We start from the raw sequence: 10,713 nt of genomic DNA on the forward strand, positions 1-10,713 counted from the left end.
ACCAGTAAGTGGGGAGAAAGCTCTCAACAACAAGTTTTTCAAGAAGAGACCAAAGCTAAATTGCTGCAGACAGATTTCTACCAAGAATTCTCTACAGACCCTCTAATCTATGACTCTTACAGTTTTGACAGTGAAGATTCTGTTGCATATTTCCAAGACAACTGTCCCATTAAAAAAAGGGAAGTAAAAGATCAACACCCAATTTTTCTTGAAAAGGCTAAAGTTGAGGAGCTGAAAGGTGTTTGTGGCTACTTTGGCCAAGAGGATATTGGTCAGCAGACTACTTATGAAATTAAGGCAGCTGCAAACTTTCCTTGCCTATTCCATGACCCTGTGGCTGAGTACATGAGCCTATTCTTAAGCCAGCAACAGAGGTTGTTTTAGCAGCATGTATCAGGTTCTTCATTTGCTGATTTTTCATGGTGCATGCTTATTTGTATCTTTCTTTTTCAGCAATATGAAGGCATATGATCCAATACTCTAATGCTGTCCTGGCTCCATTGGAGAGAGAAACTTACTTAGCTAAATTAAGCTCTGTGCATAAGTAGGAATGTACATAAATAAGCTCACCAGCTAAGCATTTACTTTTCAGTTGTTAGAATTTTTATTTCTGCATTTTAGATTGAGGAGGAAAGTCCCATGGAGATTTTGCTGATTACAAAGATTCATTTATTACTGACTCCATGCCCAATGGTGAAGGATATTGGTCTATAGGTTCTTAGCACCTTGCCAGCAAGGCACTGTCTCTAGGACGAGCCAATGTTGTCACTCACTGCTTTATCAGTCATCAGTTGCTTTAGATGTCGAATAGTAGCGAATTTTTATGTTAATGTTTGAGACACATAAGCTATCAGATATTAATCAGACCCTCTCCATTGCCTAGTTCTCAGAAAGAGCTTTCCAACGGTATATGGAAGTCCAAAAATGGACTCCTGGAGCAGAAGTTAGAGCATGTTGAAGTTACCCTTGGGAAAGTTGGAAAACAAAGAGAAAACACCAAAGGAGCAAGGAAAATCACAATCGAAGGTCCGGGGGAAATCGCAATCCTGCATCTCACTGGCCCTACAGTCCCATAGCCCTTTCAGTCCCGTAATCATGTAGCCCCGCATGTCGCATCTCGCATATCTGCCTTCCTACAGTCCTGCATCTTGCAATACTGCATTATCGACAATCGACGAAGTAAAGGGGGCTACCCTTTTAAAAGCCCTGCAAATCACCAATTTTGCAATATAGTATTACATCAGTGAGGGAGGCCGAGAATCGTTAACAAAGGAAAAGCATGAAAAAACAAAGGTCGAGCCTCTCTCTTCTCTCTCCTCCACACGGCATTGGCGCTTCAGCATATCGGCAAAGTCTTGGATATCGATGTTCGACGGGGTTTCCATTCCAAGACCCTATGGGGGCGGGGGGTGATTCTGTGATACAGTGTAAAAGTTTCAGGGAAGAACCAAGGACGGGCGGACCCCTTCTCTCTCCTCCACATGGTGGTAAGGATGTTGATGTGGCAGTACGGATGGACACGTGTCACTCAGTTTTGGTGTTTTCAGAGGTCAAATGGGGCCATTTCTAGGTGACACGTGGCAATGATGATGTTACCCTGGGGATCAGCGATTGGTGACTGCACAAAGTGAAAATTCAGTTCCTCACCGATATCCTCCCCGGTTGCAATTGCGATAAGGAAAAGGCCCCCAAAATGCGATAATTTATTGAGGTGAATTATATAAGGGTTTCACACCGAGGATATTGGCCGATGCAGTATAAAGAGTTAATGAAGGCACCAAGAGTTATAAAGGAAAAAGACCCCCAGACAGGTTTCCATAGGCCTCAGCGCCTGAGGGCTAAGTGCTCGGTCAAGCCCTCGATCACATGAAGGAAGAAGTACAAAGGGGTTGAAAGCATGAGGGGCTAAGGGAAAAATCAAAAAGTAGTCGGAACTCGCCTGTTTCATGTGTTTCTACAATAAAATCCACACTTGAAAGTATACTCTGCTACATTGTAAAACATATCCCTAGGAAGATCAGGGCGTCGATTGCATTCAACAGGAGATTTAAGGCTGAAATGAAAGAGTCGGCCCCTAAAGAAGCTTTAGCAGTAAATCTTGGGGGATGAAACATTCAAAATAGGTATGGGCACATTCAAGGAGGGATCAGTCTGCAATACACCTCCAGTGTCAGCACTAAAAGAATTTAAAGGAGAATAGACAACGAATCGATTCAACAACAAAGAAATGCATCACAGCAGGGACATTGCTCTACTAGAGGCCTCCACAAGAACAATAGAGGGACACCTCCTTATTCCTCTTTCCAACTTCCTTCTTTGTTCATTAATTTTTGTAAGATTCTAAGAACTGGAGGAAATCCCTATTATAATCATAGTTTGGGCAATAGAGCTTCATCTTCGCTGAGACAACTAGTTGATCTGACAGATGAGACTCGGCCCAGGGATATTTTATATTAAATCATGTTTGATAAATGCTCCCCCTACTCTTATAAATAGGGGGAAGCAACATTGTAAACAGTGTGGGGGGGGGGGGGGCATTGGTTGGTTGGTTGGGTAGGCTGGTTGGGTCCAAAATTTCTCACTTGCTAGGTCTGAGTTCTGAGATACCATTTCTTCTACTTGTTATATTCATTGAGGGGGTTGAATTGATGTTGGTATTAATGTATGGACTAGTTGTTTGGACCCTTTGGATTAATGAGACTCCTTGTTCAGTCCAACCATAATGGATGTGCAACATGTTTTCTTGCTAATTTCATTTCACTTGTGTATTTCTTTCCCTAAATAGGGTTAATGGAGTTGTTGGTTTCTTCTTGGTTCATGGATTTATCTTAGCTGCTCAATAGTAAACAATACCTGTGCATATCACAAATTTACCTCTGTTATTCATTAGCAAGAAGTACATGTAGAATTACATATTTACTTTTGTTTCTGATTAGCTTACAGTACGTGTGGTGGCTGAGATTTACTTTGGATTTTACGCAGAGAATGATACTCATTTTGATATGTAGTATGAAACCTTAATCAGTGATCATCTATTTCTATCATTTCACCTTCCTTTCTCTTCCATATTTCTACTAGAATATTATTGCTAAGGATTATGTTCATTTACAGCCCTTTGTATATGTTTCCCTCCTTCTTTTCCTCCTCTCCACTACTACTCCAACTTCAGTTTTAAAGTTGTCTCATTGTTGTGTGTCGGCCACCAGGAGAAGACATTTCTCTTTTAAGATTGTCTTGATATACCCCTCATTTCAATCCCTGGATTGGCTTGAGTCCACCTTAATGAAGGCTTATTGAACCAAGTGCCTCCTATTACCTTTTTACATGACAATTGGAGTGCTGATAATCCCTCACATATAATCTTTCATGCACTCCTCTATTTAAGATTTCCTAGGCACTGGTATACAATCAACCCAAAGGCTGTCTCTAGGGAGCTTTATTTGTCTCCTACTGCACTAGTGTTGCAGGTGCAAGATTTAGCTACAACAACATGGAATTATTATTTTTAATTAAAATAATAATTTTATGAATTGTTTTTATTAAAAAGCATAAGCCATAAAACTCATCGTAAAAGGAAAAATTCCCCCACTCAGTGTTCTCTCAATTTTCTCTGAGTGTTGTTTTGAAGAGTGGCAACTCCCATAATGGATTTCGCCCTTTGTAGAAAACCAGGTATTTTAAAATTTACCTCTTAGAAAATTAAAGAGAAAATGTTATTTTGATAATAAATTTGGAAAAATAATCCATAAAATAGGATTAATAGAGGATGGATATGTTGACTCCATAGCTTAGTGTGATAATTTAGTGTGATGAAGAATGCGCACTTCATAATAATTTGATGACATAATTCATTTCTCATATAGGATAAAGATGTTGGGTTCATAGTTTTAGATAAGAACTTCTCAACATATATGTTGTAAAATGGATGGACTAAAATTAATAAGTTATGAAGATTTGAATTCAAGATTGAGCATCGAAGGAATTATACATCTCCCTCATACTAAACTGTAAAATACACGTCTTAATGCAACTATGATGACATAGATGTTAATAGAAAATTGAATGAAGGATAAGTCATGACCTGTCTTTCCATTTATTATGATTACAAGAAAATCCCTCGAGTCTACATCTCTCCAAAGATAATTGTTTTTGTTAATTCCTTATCATTCAATAAAAGGAATCCCATGTGAGAAAAATAACTTCAAGAAGGATGTGTTGTTAGTGATGCAATTGTGGAAGGATTCCCGCTTTATATGAGGTATCTGGTAAATAACCTAAAATTTTGGACGCTAATCATAGCTAAATCTGTTAAATTTTAGAAGAAGACATTAAAAACACAGTAAAGAAAACATAATAGGACATATCAAAACCACTAGGGCTTCAGATTTCTTCTAATAATAGAATGTTACTTCGCCACACCATGACACAAAAGATTGATTACATATCCATTATATAGAATTACTTGCTTGACCAAATATTAACAACTAGTTTGATACAATCAAACATCTAAATAATTCCAAACCACTATGTGTGCACTACACTACCTAGAATTATCTAGAAGCTGGAAGATGAGGTCAATAATTACATTTAAAAATCCCCTTTAATTTTTACTTCATCTTCATTACAAATTTTCAACAAAAATTCCTAAGTCTTGTCTTTGAAACTCGTAACTTGTTTTTCCCAATGCCTTTGTAAAAATATCTGCCAACTAATTTTTGGAATTACAAAACTAAAGATTGACTTCAACATTGTTTACCAACTCTGGGATGAAGTGAAATTAGGTATCAATATGTTTACTTTTGTGGTAAAACACATGATTATAGAGAGTGAAATAGATCAATTCTTATCATAGAAAATAGGAGTTGGTCCTTCTTCTCTTTAAGCTCAAGATTATCTATCAATGTTCTCAACCAAACTGCTTGGCATGTTTCTCCTGTTGCTGGTACATATTTTGTTTTTTTTGATGAAAAGGAGACAATGGATTACTTCTTAGATACCCATGAAATTAGTATTGTACCTAGGTGAAATGCATAAGATGAGGTACTCTTTATGTCGTCCATACTTCCTTTAAAATCACAATCCATGTAAGAAAATAGATGGTTGCCTTTGGAATTAATGTAGAAAATTCCATATTGTCTTGTTTCTGTAATATACCTTGACATCATTTTTCTTGCTTTCCAATGAGTTTGTTTTGGTGACTCCATGAACCTGGATATAATATTGATTAAATACATTATTTCAGGCCTTGTTGATGTTAGATACATTAGGATGCCTATTAGCTACTTCTAAAAAGTGGAATTAACTATTGGATTGTTGTCATGTTTGCTTAGCTTGGTTCATGGAATATTTGGTATGTTTGTTGGCTTGCATTCAATCATCCTAAATCTTGTCAAAATGTCTCTTGAATACTTTATTTGACAAATTAAGATTATGTTTTCAGACTATTCAACTTTTCAAATTCATTCTCTATGGTTGTTTGAAAAACTTCATGCTGCAAAATTCTTGTGTAAATTATATCATCAACATAAATGCAAAAAATTAAAATATGACCTTGTAGATATGTTTTTGTATAGAGAGTAGGTCCATTCATGTTGTGTTTGAATCCTTTTTTGAGCAAATATTAATCAATTCTATAGTACCATGCTTTGGGGGTTGGTTTTAAACCATACAAAGCCTTTTTTTAACCTGTAAAATTTCATCTCTTGACCCTTTATTTCATACCTTGGAGGCTAATCTTCATAAAATTATTCCTATGAGATCTAATTTAAAAATGTTGATTGACATCCATTTGGTAAATTGACCAATCATTCATTGCCACTATTATAAATATTATTCTGATAGTCTCCAATCATGTTATTGGGGTGAAGGTTTCTTCATAATCCACTCCACCCTGTTGTGCAAATCCTTTTTCTACCAATCTGGATTTATGATTTTCAATTTCACTCTTTTTGTTAAACTTAGTCTTCTAGACCCATTTGAATCCAATGTTTGTTTTTCTTTCTAGTAGATCTACAAAAATCCATGTATCATTCCTCTCGATGGATGTAATTTAACCATCCATGGCTTCAACCCATTCATTCTTTTTCATAGCTTCTTCAAAATGTGTTGGCTAGCAAGACCCTAAAGCAAAACGTACTTGTTAATTATCTAGTTGTTCATAAATCTCTCTCAAACTTCTTGTTTTATACAAAATGGTGGATTCATATTGACTACTTGAGGATGGAATGTGCACATTATGTCCTCCTTGGTTTTCACCTTCAAATAGAAATTATAGGTTTGGAAATCCTTGTCTTGGTTCATCTATTTATGTTGCATCACCTAGTTCAAATATACATGGAGAAATCATCAATAAAGGTTAGAAAACAAAATTTACTCCTATTTACTAGGTTAGCATTGGACCATAAAGGTATATGTGTACTAGCTCAAGTGGAATTTTGGCTCTATAACTGGCAACATTCAGAAAATTGTTTCTTTTGTGTTTTTCATGGATACAAATTTCAAATGGATTATGAGGGACATATATCATAGATGGACCTAGAACCATAGACTTCATTTGCAAAAGATCAAGACTGTTAAAATCTAGAAGGCCATATCTAAGATTCCATAACCAAGTTTCATCAGAACTTGTTACAAACTGAGCATATGATAATGAATTCTTGATATTTCTTATGACTAGAGGAAACATCCTATTTTTGGTCATTTGGATCCATGCTAATAGTCTTTGACTAGGTGGCCTATCAAGAATTTTGCAGGTAGGACCTATATATTTGAATTCAAGACCATTTTGACTCATTTTCCCTACACTTAACATATGTTGTTTCAATCTTTGTGCATAATAGACATCAATAATGTCCTCATTTTCATTTTTCTTGATTACAATTATAACAATACCTTTTCCTAAGGCATTAACAAGATGATCATCACCAAACTTAATATGAGACTTAAAAATTTCATCAAAACTTCAAAATATCTTTCTTACCTATCATATGGTTACCACTGTCTAGTAACCAAAGAACTTCATTGTTGTTTTCTTCAGCTGCTAAACAAGAAAGAAACATAGAATATGGTGCTCCTCCTTTTGTGCTTGAAAAATTTTCATTGCCTTTGTTCAAATCTATCTGCTTCTTCCTGCACTCACTTTCAAAATGAGCATAACTTTTATAGTTGTAGCAATATATATTTGAATTGTCCATTCTTCCTCTTTCATTAGTGTTTTTGTCTCTTCCTCTTTGATTCTGAGGTTGCTCTTGAGGCTTTTTAAGTGATTTGATGCGTTTTTTTTGTTGCTAGAATATCCTCTTCCTCTTTCTCCTCTGCTTCTATTACATATGCCTTTTCTTTTATTGATTGTGGCTTGAGTCTAAAAGGCATTTTCTAATGAGTCATTTCTAGATTTAATTCTTGACTCATGATTCAACATTGAATGTGTTAGTTCTTCAATTGAAATTTAGTTCAAATATTTACTTTCTTCTATGGTTGCCACAAGAATGTCAAATAAAGGTGGGAGACTTTTGAGAAATTTCTCAACCACCTTTTCATCGAGGACATCCTCCCCAAGAGTTCTAAGTTGATTTACCACTTCCATGACCTAAGTCATAAACTGATATATTAATTCAATGTCTTTCATTATATAGTTTCAAACTTCTTCCTGGTAACCTAAAGCTTGGAATTCATGACCTTGTATGTACCTTGGTATGCCTTTTCCAAAATCTCCCAAGCTTGATTCCCACTAGCTTTTGTGGAAATCTTAGGAAATATAGAGTCTTAAACTCCATTGTGTAGATTCTAGAGTGCTTTTGAATCATTTCTTTTGGTATCTACAACTACATCTCTTTGGGCTCTTGTCATCACTGCTAAATCTTCAACATTCGATTCTTCATCTTTTGTGACTATTACTTCCCAACAATCCATATTCTTCAAAAAACTCTTCATCTTAGTTTCCCTGTTGGGTCCCTATAATACTAGTGATTACCCCATTACTATTGTAGTTATACCCCTTATTTATATTGTTGTGCCCCTATTACCCCCATGTTGTTATTTCTGTGCCCCATGGAATCCCTCTATTGTTATTTTTGTGGCTTTATATTATTATTGTTAGGTCGGCTGGATTATATTGTGACTCCTTAGACTCCTATATATAGAAAGGAGGTTTTGTCATTTGAATCATCAAAGAATTGTTCATTTATGTAATGTAAAGGAGGTTGCCCCCTCGAAGAGGCTGAATTCTAAGGCATTGATATATCTTTTCTATCTTTTCTTGAGCTTGTTTCATAACATTTGGTATCAGAGCTTTGGATTCTAGGGTTTCGCTGCTCCAAACAGGTCATCGTGGCATTTTCGCTATAACTTTTTTTCTGTGATGTTTCAGAAGTCGCAAAAAAAACCCATTTGAGAAGAAATCACGCTGAACCTTAGGTGAAAATTTCAGAGCTTTTCGCGCGATATTTGCGGAGATATGATCTGAGGAAGTTGGTCTTTTTGCAGACTCCTGAATTACATTCAAAACAAGTGACCTGGGGAAAATCGTCATAACTTTCTCTTTGGGGATCAGATTGAAATTTCGTAAGAAGGTATAGAAAGAGGACGGACTGTAGTTTCTTGTATGCGTGTTTCAGATCCAAAGGTTGAAACAGTGACTCGTGGCACGTCATACAAGTTTGCTCTACTGAACTAGTCTATAAGCAAGTCACTGTGGGAGATTTCACATAACTCTTCCTTGGAGAATCCAATTTGGGTCAGACTTGTGGCATTGGAAAGAGGACACAGAGGCTACTACAACTCACAAATTCAGAACTAGATGATTGGAAAGTACAGAGATACATCAAAGGCAATATCAAGCTCCTACAAAGTGAAAAAAGGTGTGTAGATTTTCTTAAATTTTTGCTTAAGCTTGGTTTGAAAATTTATTTTGAAGGAATTCAAAGGGCATAGTAAAGCATTATTATCGGTAACTGATGCCCCGAGGAAAGAAAATGCAAACACCTAGTAAGGAACCTGAAAGCTCTAGCATGACTCATGAAGAAGAGGAAGAAATGCAACATGATATATCAAAATTACAAGACCAAGTGCAACAACTGTCCCTTGCACAAAAAGTAACAAAATCTAAGATGGATGGTTTAAAGAAAGATGTAGAAGCTAAGATGGATGGTTTAAAGAAAGGTGTAGAAGCTAAGATGGACTGTTTAAAGAAAGGCGTAGAAGCTAAGATGATTGACGTGGAAGCTAAGATGGATGATTTGAAGATAGATTTGAAGACAGACATGGACGAATTGAAGATAAATATGAATAAGTTGCTACAAGAAATGGTCACTAAGGGTGAAAGGGTAGTAAAGGAAACTCATGATGAGAACAAAAGAAATGTTAATCATGATTCCATAGACGCTAATGTTGGATCGAAGACTCACCATATTCCAAAAATCGATATGAGGAAGTTTGATGGCAAGGATCCCGCCACATGGATATTACAGATGGAGCAATTCTTCGATCTCAATAATGTGCAAAACACACAAAAGGTACGTATGGCAACTGTATATTTGGAACCAAATCAGTTTGTATGGTATCAATGGCTTTGCTCTCGTAAACAATTTATCACTTGGGCAATTTTTACGGAAGAATTGATAGCACATTATGAAGATACAAAAAGCAACACTTTTTTTAGCCAATTGATAAGTCTCAAACAAAAGGGTTCAATAATGGAGCACATTGAGGAGTTCCAAAAATTGAACATAAGGGTAAAAGATATTCCAGAGGAGCATAGGATTGATGTGTTCATAGGGTCTTTAAAGGATAATATCCAACATGATGTTCGCCTTTGGGAACCTGATTCATTAGAGAAGGCATTCAGGTTAGCAAGAAAAATGGAAAGCAAAATTATGGCAACCAGGAAGCATACCACTCACAACTATAAAGACGGAAGTGTTGTTGCCCCTAGTCTTCCACAACCTATAAGGTTGACACCACAACAATTGGAAGAAAAAAGAGCAAAAGGGCTTTGTTACAGTTGTGATAGCAAATACACTAAAGGTCATAAGTGTGCTGAGAAGAAATTATTCTACATAGATTGTGAAGAGGAAGAAGAAAAGGAGCAAGAAAGGTCAAAAGAAGAAGATATACTCCAGGAACAAAGCCTAGATGAAGAACAAATAAATCCGACCATATCTTGTAATGCATTGGCGGGAATTACCACTCCTCAAACCATCAAGATAGAAGGACAAATCAAGAAGAAAAAGGTAATAGTGTTGATTGATTCAGGAAGCACCCACAATTTTATTCATTGTAGGGTAGCAAAAGAATTGAATTGCTTCCTATATCCAGCACCAGAGTGTCAAGTGATGATTGCAAATGGAGGAACAATAAATTTCTCTGGAAAGTGCCATAATATCAAGCTATCCATGGGAGAATATGTATTGACTAGCCCAATGCTTTCCATTCCAATGGGAGGTGCTGATGTTGTACTAGGAGTCCAATGGCTACAATCCTTGGGTACAATAGCTTTTAATTTTCAAGAACTTTTCATCAAATTTTCTACGGAAGGAAAGGAAGTTGAATTAAGGGGTATTGCAGGGAAACCAGGAAAGATAATCAGCTCTAATGGTATGACAAAGCTTCTAAAAAAGGAGCAAAGAGGTGTAATTGCACAATTATGTTCGCTAGATGTTTCCACATCGGAATCATCTATTTCTCCAGATCTCCAAAAAGTCCTGGACAATCATT

Source organism: Pinus tabuliformis, chromosome 7 (genome assembly GCF_031772625.1).
Source record: "Pinus tabuliformis cultivar Carrire ecotype Pingquan chromosome 7, CPIR1, whole genome shotgun sequence".
Taxonomy (NCBI): Eukaryota; Viridiplantae; Streptophyta; class Pinopsida; order Pinales; family Pinaceae; genus Pinus; species Pinus tabuliformis.